At 41.9% G+C, this 10110-nt stretch overlaps 3 pseudogenes; 1 reads left to right on the top strand and 2 right to left on the bottom strand.

The window, feature by feature from the left end:
- LOC103593877 overlaps window positions 1-3984 on the top strand; it is a 9559-nt pseudogene extending 5575 nt beyond the window's left edge.
- Window positions 3985-5057: 1073 nt separating this feature from the next.
- On the bottom strand, window positions 5058-6294 carry LOC103593876 (annotated as a pseudogene).
- An 889-nt stretch (window positions 6295-7183) lies between these two features.
- LOC103593875 overlaps window positions 7184-10110 on the bottom strand; it is an 11686-nt pseudogene continuing 8759 nt past the window's right edge.

Raw genomic sequence — 10110 nt, 5'->3', positions numbered from 1 at the left:
CTCCTCGCTCAGCCAGTGAGCGGCCGGTCTGTATGTGGGATCCGAACCCTCGGTGGGAGTGTCGCCACGCTCCCAAGCGGTGCACTGTAGCAGTGCGCCACTGGGCCGGCCCCTTAAGCCCATTTTTGACTTACTTTATTTTCAACTTACTGTGGGTTTGTCAGGCACAACACCATCGTAAATTGAGGAGCATCTGTATAGATAATATATATTATATATACTTAATTTTTAAAACCTATCGTATCATAAATGTCAAAAACTTTGGTAACACGGTGGGCAATGGTGTGAGGAGGGCAATTTGGTGGTATCTATGCATATACATTTTAGTATTATCTTACAGTTATTCTTGCAGACCTCCATCCTACAAATAAAATTCCAAAGAAAATGAGCAGTTCCTGTTAAAAAAAAAAAAAAAATCACTCCAGGAAACGAGGCACCACAAGCAAGAACCAGGAGAACCAAGAGGCAGATACAGACCCACAAGGTTGGAGATAATGAGATTATCACAAACAAACTTTAAATTCCTATATTTAATATGTTTTAAAGAGCTAAATGACAAGCTTAAAAATACAGGTGGGAGAAAAATACATGCACAAAACCTGAAACTATAAAGAATGACAAGGCAGATTTGAAAAAAAAAATAGAAATCCTAGAAATGAAAAATATAATAGAGTACAGTAAGACCTTGACATAACATTATGAATGGGTCCAAAATATGGAATCATGTTGTAAGATAAATAAAATGAGAATAGAGGAAGGGCAAGATGGGGACTTTATCAGCCAGAATCTACTCAGATATTGTCTTAGTCTGTTTGTGCTGCTATGACAAAATGCCACAGACTGGGTACTTTATAAACAATAAAAATTTATTTCTCATAGTTCTGGAGGCAGGGAAGTCCAAGACCACAGTGACAGCAGATTCAGTGTCTGTTGAGGGCTTGTTCCATATATGGTGTTTTCTCATGTCATTTCACATGGCAGAAAGGGTGGAAGGGATGAACTTGCCTCGTCAAGCCCTTTTATAAGACACTAGTTAGACGTTACCAATAGGTTGGTGGTAGCATCTATGAGGGCAGAGCCCTTACGTCCTAATCACTTCTTAAAGGCTTCATCTCTGAATAATGTTGTACTTGGTGTTAACTTTCAACACATATTTTGGAGGGGACTCAAACATTCAAACCATAGCAGAGACAGAAACCACACCAGTTATTTGAATGGAAAGAACTGGATATAAACAATAGTTAACAGGAAATGAAGTTGTTAGCTAAGTAACTGGGAGGATAAAAAGAGAACCCCAGGGCCGGCACGGTGGCGCACTTGGTAGAGTGCGGAGCTTGGGAGCGTGCGGTACAGTGCGGAGCTTGGGAGCGTGGTGGCGCTCCCACCGAGGGTTCGGATCCCATATAGAGACCGTCCGCTCACTGGTTGAGTGCGGTGCGGGCGCGACACCGAGAGTTGCAATCCCATTGCTGGTCACGAGAAAAGACAAAAAAGGAAAAAAAAAAAGAACCCCAAGTTATCATGGAGGTACAAATGTAGGAGATGGCTACCACCGCTAGAGCTCAGAGATGAATGGGAAGAAGCTGGAATTATTACAACTTAGAGGAAGGGCTCTGCAGAGCTGGAACTCAGATCTCTAGGGAGGGGTGTTGGCCAGCTGGAACTGGGGACTCTGAGCCCAGAGAAAGGGTCCCATGGGAATGGGACCTGCACACACACTGTGGATGAGGGGTGGCTGTGGAGCTCGGAGCAAGACTGCTGAAGAGGGCACCAGGAGGCTTTGACCTGGACCTCTGAGGAGGAGGCACATTGAAGCTGGTTCTACAAGTCTTGGAAAAACTTCAAACTGGATTCAGCTCCTTCTGTGGGAAGAATGTGTTACTGCCTTGTTGAAGAAGTGTAGCTGGGGTGATGCTCACAGGAGCAGGCCCTACAATCTCCCTCCACCAACCTATTGGTAACATCTAACAGGGCTTATCTCCCAAAGTGAAAATACAATTTTTAGAGTCTTAGCCCCAGCATCAAAAGCAGTTTATAGAGTAGGAAAGGAGGATAGAGCTGAAAGACAAGATTTAGTGACTGGTATGAGAAACAATGTTATATCTAAATTCAAATTCTTGGGCTGGCTGATTAGCTCAGCTGATTAGAGTGCAGCCTTATAACACCAAGGTAATGGGTTCGGCTGCCAACTGGCCAGCCTCCAAAAAGGAAAAAACATTCTCATGGGACTTTTCTGTAGGTGAGTATCAAAAGTACATGGAAGATTTTTGTTTCCAGAAAGCATCAGAGAACTAACAAGGCAGTGAATAATTATGGGGCCAATATCCAAGCGAGAGGAAATTAGAGAGGTGAGGCTGGCCTGCAGGCTGCTTTTCCTCAAGAGCATCTGCCAATTCCAGATGAGTGGCTAAGAAGCTAGGAATCTGAGCAGCACTTTTAATATCCTCATAGCACTAGGAGGACAAAAATTGGAGGTTGGGAACAACCAAGGAGGTATCCTTCTGTATTGTTTGGGACTCCATTCAAACCATGTCAGTCCTTGCCAGCAGCAAACATAAATTCTCTCTGGAGAGTGATAACCTCATCCTGGATCTCAAATTATTTCTACAATTGTTCATTTGCACTGTTCAGCACTCAACCGAAAAATATTAGGCATACAAGGAGAAAAGACAAAATGATTATAAACCAAGAGCAGTAACAGACAAATAGACCTATAGGGGATCCAGAAAATGGAGTTTTCACAAAGACTTTTAAATAACTGCGCTTAATATGGTTAAGAAGATAAAAAACAAGGTTGAGGATTTTATCAGACCCATAAACTGTCTGCTGACCTGTCATCAAAGCCACCGAAGTGGGCCCCCAGGCCAGGCCTGCCCCACCTCCAGCCGGGCATTCTCCTGTAGGTGCAGAGGGCGCTGCTGGTGGCTGGCTGTGCCCTGGTCTTGATGCTGGCGGTCCAGCTGGGCCAGCAGGTGCTGGAGTGTTGGGCAGTGTTGGCCAGCCTGCAGAGCCCGCGGTGGGCCATGCAGCTGGAGCAGGAGGAGCTGGTGATGGTGGGCATGGACCACGTGGAGTACTGCTATGGCAAGGTCATGCCGCTCATCTTCTTGGGCAGGCACCATGCTGATGCATGCCATGCTGGTCGCCCACCCTGACGTGCGCTATGGCAATGAGACCTGTCATTCCCCACGTGCTAGCCATGTGCTAGGCCTGGTCCTAGTTAGGCCTGGAGAAGCTGCAGCTGCACAAGGCGGGCATGGTGCTGGATGCCTCCATGCAGGCCTTCATCCTGAAGGTGATCACCAAGCACAGCGAGCTGGTCCACGTGCTCTGCAACAAGGACCCCTTCACGCTCAAGTCATTGGTCTATTTGTCGTGCCTGTTCCTCAACTTCAAGTTCCTACTGATGGTGCAGGATGGCCGGGCCTCCGTGCACTCTATGATCAAGCACAAGGTCACTATCTCCAGCTTCTACCTCAGCAGCTACCTCACCAAGTGGAACCAGTCCATCGAGGTGATGTACGTCCAGTGCCTGGAGCTGGGCAAGGACAAGTGTCTGTGTACTACGAGCAGCTGGTGCTGCACTCCAGGTGCTCCCTTAAGCTCATCTCAACTTCCTGGGCATCATCTGGAGGAACACCGTCCTGAAATCATGAGGACCTCATTGGCAAGCCTGATGGTGTCACCCTGTCCAAGATCAAGTGATCCACAGACCAGGTCATCAAGCCTGTGAACCTAGAAGTGCTCTCCAAGTGGACTGGCCACATCCCTTGGGACATGGTCCAGGACATGGCCCAGATTATCCCCATGACTCAACTCGGCTATGACCCCTATGCAGATCCACCTAACTACAGTAACCCCAATCTCATCATCATCAACAACATGTACTGGATCTTGAAAGGAGTCTGTAAAACACCAACCAATCTGAAAGGATATTTTCAGGTGAACCAGAACAGCACCTCCTCCTACTTAGGAAGCTCGTGATTTCCAGATCTCTGCGAATGGCTTTGTTGCCAGGAAGGGAAGAAACTGCATTGGAGTGGAAATCGGACCTCTAATCCAAGAATATTGCTTGCTATTAATTGGCAAAACAGGACTACTAATGAAGAATGTATTTGCATATGTTTGCAAAAGCTGGATCATCAAAAACATACCTCCAAACTCTATCTTTGGACACTGTAGGGTAGAGAGTGAAGAGTGTAGAATAGTCCGGCTTTTGAAACTTAGATATTTTATATTTTTCCCCTCAATAATTTTTTTTTTTTTGTCCTTTTTGAGACCGGCTGCACCGCGCTCAGCCAGTGAGCGCTGTGAGCGCACCGGTCATCCTATATCGGGAGCGCCACCATGCTCCCAGCGCCGCACCCTCCCGAGTGCGCCACACCCTCCCGAGTACGCCACGGGCTCGGCCCTTTTTTTTTTTTCTTTTTTTGAATTTGCGTCCTCCTTAAATTGCAGGACTGCCTTGGTGGCTTTGTTTGCTGGGACAAGGCCCACAACCTGTGCCTCTCCTAATGACCCTTATTTTGAACAAAGAATACATTTAAGAAGTTAATATATGAGGTTTTCTTTAATTCCTTCTCAGTTCACTTCACAGGGAAAAAAGTTATTTGAATAAAGTGAACAGGGGCTCAAAAAAAATATTTGCTATAGTTTACTAATTTGCAGTAGGTGTCATCAGGAGAATAGCTAAAATTGATAAATGCAACAAAAGATTGACAAAGTGTTTCAGATCCTTGAATTATACCAAGTCAAGAATGGGGGAAGGGCCAGCCCGTGGCTCACTCGGGAGAGTGCGGTGCTGATAACACCAAGGCCACGGGTTTGGATCCTACATAGCTATGGTTGGTTGGCTCACTGCCTGAGTGGTGCTGACAACACCGAGCCAAGGGTTGCGATCCCCTTACCGGTCAGGAAAAAGACAAAAATAAATAATAATAATAGATAAATAAATAAATAAAATATCAAGAATGGGGGGAAAGCGTTCCAAAAGGAGACAACTGCAGTGCTACTTATATTCTTGCAGTAAACTTAGCAATGCATCCATATCAAGAGAGTTACCATCTCACTTCCAATTTCTTCCCCTCAAAACAACTTGAATCTCTTTGGCATTCAAAATCTCATAGGTCAAGAAAGCTTCTGCTAGATTCTTATGCTCTTTTGCATGAGTTTTCAAGATATGTTCTTCTCGTTCATATGAGTCCATTAGAAGGATTCTTATTTCTGGTTCAATGGCAGATTGAGTTTCTGTACTCAGTTTCCCTGAATCCCTTTGGTCATAACTACAGGCTTTTCACTCATCCCAAATCTGGTAACCATCTGCTTTGCTATTTTAGTTGCATTATTAAAATCACTGGTAGCACCTGTTATAATATGGTCAGTTCCAAATATAAGCTCCTCTGCCACTCTTCTTCCCATAGTAACATCTGTTTCCTGGGTTCTAGTTTCATTCCAGCTGTCATTCTCAGGCAACAGAGACCCATGTCCAAATGTTGGCCCCTGTGGCATGATTGTGGCTTTGTTGATAAGCATTGCCTTTTCCGTGTACTATGCAATAATAGCATGACTAGATTCATGATATGCTGTGGTGGTTTTTTTTTTTTAACAATTTACATGCTTCTTCATTCAGGTCCCATTAGAATTTTATCTTTAGCTGAACGAATGATCTGAAGAGCTTCTGGATATGTCTCCATAAGCAAAAGGAACGTAACATACTAAATATATCTAATAACCGTATTTATTTTCAAAGAAGAATTGTGCAGAGACATGAGATGCCCAATAGTACCTTGAACTATAATTTCTGGATCAACAGTCTGATCAAACTATTTTATTGAGACACCATTACAAAATTTCTGTTCAACTTCTTACATCTGGCCTTGGAACCATAACTTGCATGTCAAAACTTATTAAGGCATTATCTAATGCCTCTGGGAAGTTTGTAACTCCTGTGATGATAATGCCTTCATTGGGTTTAAAACCATTCCTTTCAGCAAGAAGTTGATTTATAGTCTGCCTTCAATATGAATGCATTGGAGATTCAATTCTCTTCCCCAAAACAGTCTAATTCATCAATAAATATAACACAAGGAGAATTTGTTCTTGCATCCCTAAAAAGATTTCTGATGAGACTGGCTCCCACACCCACAAATATCTCATGAAATTCTTATCCAGAAGCATAAAAAAAGGAACATCAGCTTCTCCTGCCACAGCTTAAGCAAGAAGTGTCTTTCCTGTCCCTGGTCATTCAGCTAAAAGAATTCCTTTTGGAAGTTTACNTGAAGAATGTATTTGCATATGTTTGCAAAAGCTGGATCATCAAAAACATACCTCCAAACTCTATCTTTGGACACTGTAGGGTAGAGAGTGAAGAGTGTAGAATAGTCCGGCTTTTGAAACTTAGATATTTTATATTTTTCCCCTCAATAATTTTTTTTTTTTTGTCCTTTTTGAGACCGGCTGCACCGCGCTCAGCCAGTGAGCGCTGTGAGCGCACCGGTCATTCATGCTCCCAGCGCCGCACCCGAGTGCGGCCCTTTCTTTCTTTTTTTTTTTTTTTTGAATTTGCGTCCTCCTTAAATTGCAGGACTGCCTTGGTGGCTTTGTTTGCTGGGACAAGGCCCACAACCTGTGCCTCTCCTAATGACCCTTATTTTGAACAAAGAATACATTTAAGAAGTTAATATATGAGGTTTTCTTTAATTCCTTCTCAGTTCACTTCACAGGGAAAAAAGTTATTTGAATAAAGTGAACAGGGGCTCAAAAAAAATATTTGCTATAGTTTACTAATTTGCAGTAGGTGTCATCAGGAGAATAGCTAAAATTAGATAAATGCAACAAAAGATTGACAAAGTGTTTCAGATCCTTGAATTATACCAAGTCAAGAATGGGGGAAGGGCCAGCCCGTGGCTCACTCGGGAGAGTGCGGTGCTGATAACACCAAGGCCACGGGTTTGGATCCTACATAGCTATGGTTGGTTGGCTCACTGCCTGAGTGGTGCTGACAACACCGAGCCAAGGGTTGCGATCCCCTTACCGGTCAGGAAAAAGACAAAAATAAATAATAATAATAGATAAATAAATAAATAAAATATCAAGAATGGGGGGAAAGCGTTCCAAAAGGAGACAACTGCAGTGCTACTTATATTCTTGCAGTAAACTTAGCAATGCATCCATATCAAGAGAGTTACCATCTCACTTCCAATTTCTTCCCCTCAAAACAACTTGAATCTCTTTGGCATCCAAAATCTCATAGGTCAAGAAAGCTTCTGCTAGATTCTTATGCTCTTTTGCATGAGTTTTCAAGATATGTTCTTCTCGTTCATATGAGTCCATTAGAAGGATTCTTATTTCTGGTTCAATGGCAGATTGAGTTTCTGTACTCAGTTTCCCTGAATCCCTTTGGTCATAACTACAGGCTTTTCACTCATCCCAAATCTGGTAACCATCTGCTTTGCTATTTTAGTTGCATTATTAAAATCACTGGTAGCACCTGTTATAATATGGTCAGTTCCAAATATAAGCTCCTCTGCCACTCTTCTTCCCATAGTAACATCTGTTTCCTGGGTTCTAGTTTCATTCCAGCTGTCATTCTCAGGCAACAGAGACCCATGTCCAAATGTTGGCCCCTGTGGCATGATTGTGGCTTTGTTGATAAGCATTGCCTTTTCCGTGTACTATGCAATAATAGCATGACTAGATTCATGATATGCTGTGGTGGTTTTTTTTTTTTAACAATTTACATGCTTCTTCATTCAGGTCCCATTAGAATTTTATCTTTAGAAAACTCTAGTTCCTTCATGGTAACCATTTCTTGTCCATCAACAGTTGTCTTTAATGCACCTTGATTCTCAAGATTCTCCAACTCTGCTCCAGAAAACCCAATAGTACCTTGAACTATAATTTCTGGATCAACAGTCTGATCAAACTATTTTATTGAGACACCATTACAAAATTTCTGTTCAACTTCTTACATCTGGCCTTGGAACCATAACTTGCATGTCAAAACTTATTAAGGCATTATCTAATGCCTCTGGGAAGTTTGTAACTCCTGTGATGATAATGCCTTCATTGGGTTTAAAACCATTCCTTTCAGCAAGAAGTTGATTTATAGTCTGCCTTCAATATGAATGCATTGGAGATTCAATTCTCTTCCCCAAAACAGTCTAATTCATCAATAAATATAACACAAGGAGAATTTGTTCTTGCATCCCTAAAAAGATTTCTGATGAGACTGGCTCCCACACCCACAAATATCTCATGAAATTCTTATCCAGAAGCATAAAAAAAGGAACATCAGCTTCTCCTGCCACAGCTTAGGCAAGAAGTGTCTTTCCTGTCCCTGGTCATTCAGCTAAAAGAATTCCTTTTGGAAGTTTACCTCCAAGCACAGTAAATTTTTGTGGGTTTTTCAAGAATTCAACAACTTCTTGTAATTCTTATTTAGCTTCCTATACTCCTTTAACAGGTTCAAAAGGTGACATTTTTCATCTGGACAGGATCTACTGCAGAATCCAGCCCTGTTGTTGTCCAGAAGTGAACGGGTAAAAAGTTTTTTGGNCCTCCAAGCACAGTAAATTTTTGTGGGTTTTTCAAGAATTCAACAACTTCTTGTAATTCTTATTTAGCTTCCTATACTCCTTTAACAGGTTCAAAAGGTGACATTTTTCATCTGGACAGGATCTACTGCAGAATCCAGCCCTGTTGTTGTCCAGAAGTGAACGGGTAAAAAGTTTTTTGGTTTTTTTTTAAGAGTGTAAATGCCAAATAGCAGCAGAACAAAGAGAATCAGAGTTAGCCTTAGGGAATCATTGTTTTTTTAGGTTAGTGTTTGAGCTTTCAGAAAACCCTCTGCAAAACCAGTTTTGAATGCACCTTGGTGAACTTTAGGTATGTTTTTGGTTTTCATGAGTTTGTCCAAGCTCTGAACATCTGACCCTGAATCCCACAAAAGAAACCCCTGGTCAGTACTGAAGATATGAACGAATGATCTGAAGAGCTTCTGGATATGTCTCCATAAGCAAAAAGAATATAACATACTAAATATATCTAATAACCGTATTTATTTTCAAAGAAGAATTGTGCAGAGACATNCCAAGCTCTGAACATCTGACCCTGAATCCCACAAAAGAAACCCCTGGTCAGTACTGAAGATCTGAACGAATGATCTGAAGAGCTTCTGGATATGTCTCCATAAGCAAAAGGAACGTAACATACTAAATATATCTAATAACCGTATTTATTTTCAAAGAAGAATTGTGCAGAGACATGAGATGTGTGCCAATAGGAAGAAACGTTTTTGCCTTTACAAAATCCGGGAAGTAGATTTTTCTATGAGTTGATAAACCTGTCCAATTTTTAATTTAGATAATCTAAGGTCCCTTAAGTTAAGTGCAGGCTTATTGCTGGGAGCCTCATATTCAAGAACTACAGCTTGATGCTGGTTTTGAAAAACTGATGCATTAATAGAAACAGATGTGTTTTTTGGTGAATGGAAGGCTTTGATGAGATGACTCAGAGGAACTGTAACCAACCCAGAAACTCACTGAATATCCTCGTTCAAGAGTTTCTAATGGAGAAACTGCTCCTCTCCCCAGACGTGTAGGACTGAAACCAGTTGTTAAAGAATTGACACAATACAATCTCTTTCAGAAAAAAGAAGAGGAGGGATAACTTCCAAATTTATTTTATGAAGTTAGTTAGTATTACCCTGATAACAAAAGCAAGACAAACAGTACAAAAAAGAAAACTACAGGCCAATATCACTCATGAATATACATGTAAAAATTCTTAACAAAATATTATAGACTGGAATTCAGCAATATATAAAAAGAATTATACACTGCTGTGTATAATTAAATGTTAAATGTGTCCCCCCCCAATTCATGTATTGGAAATTTGACCCCATTATAAAAGTGTTAAGAGGGTGGGAAATCCAATTATAGTATTTGAAAGGTGGAGCCTTTAAGAGGTGATTAGATCATGAGGGCTGTGTCCTCACTCTTGCTCAGGCCATTCTCTCACCATGTGACACCCTGTGTCACTATAGAGACTAACCATGCAGAAGAAGGCCCTCACCAAATGTGTCCCTTGGACTTTGGACTTCCCAGCCTC

The sequence above is a fragment of the Galeopterus variegatus genome, unplaced genomic scaffold (genome assembly GCF_000696425.1).
Source record: "Galeopterus variegatus unplaced genomic scaffold, G_variegatus-3.0.2 Scaffold1434, whole genome shotgun sequence".
NCBI classification, from domain to species: Eukaryota; Metazoa; Chordata; class Mammalia; order Dermoptera; family Cynocephalidae; genus Galeopterus; species Galeopterus variegatus.
The sequence above is the reverse complement of the archived record's forward strand: the minus strand, read 5'-3'. Positions and strand labels throughout refer to the sequence as shown.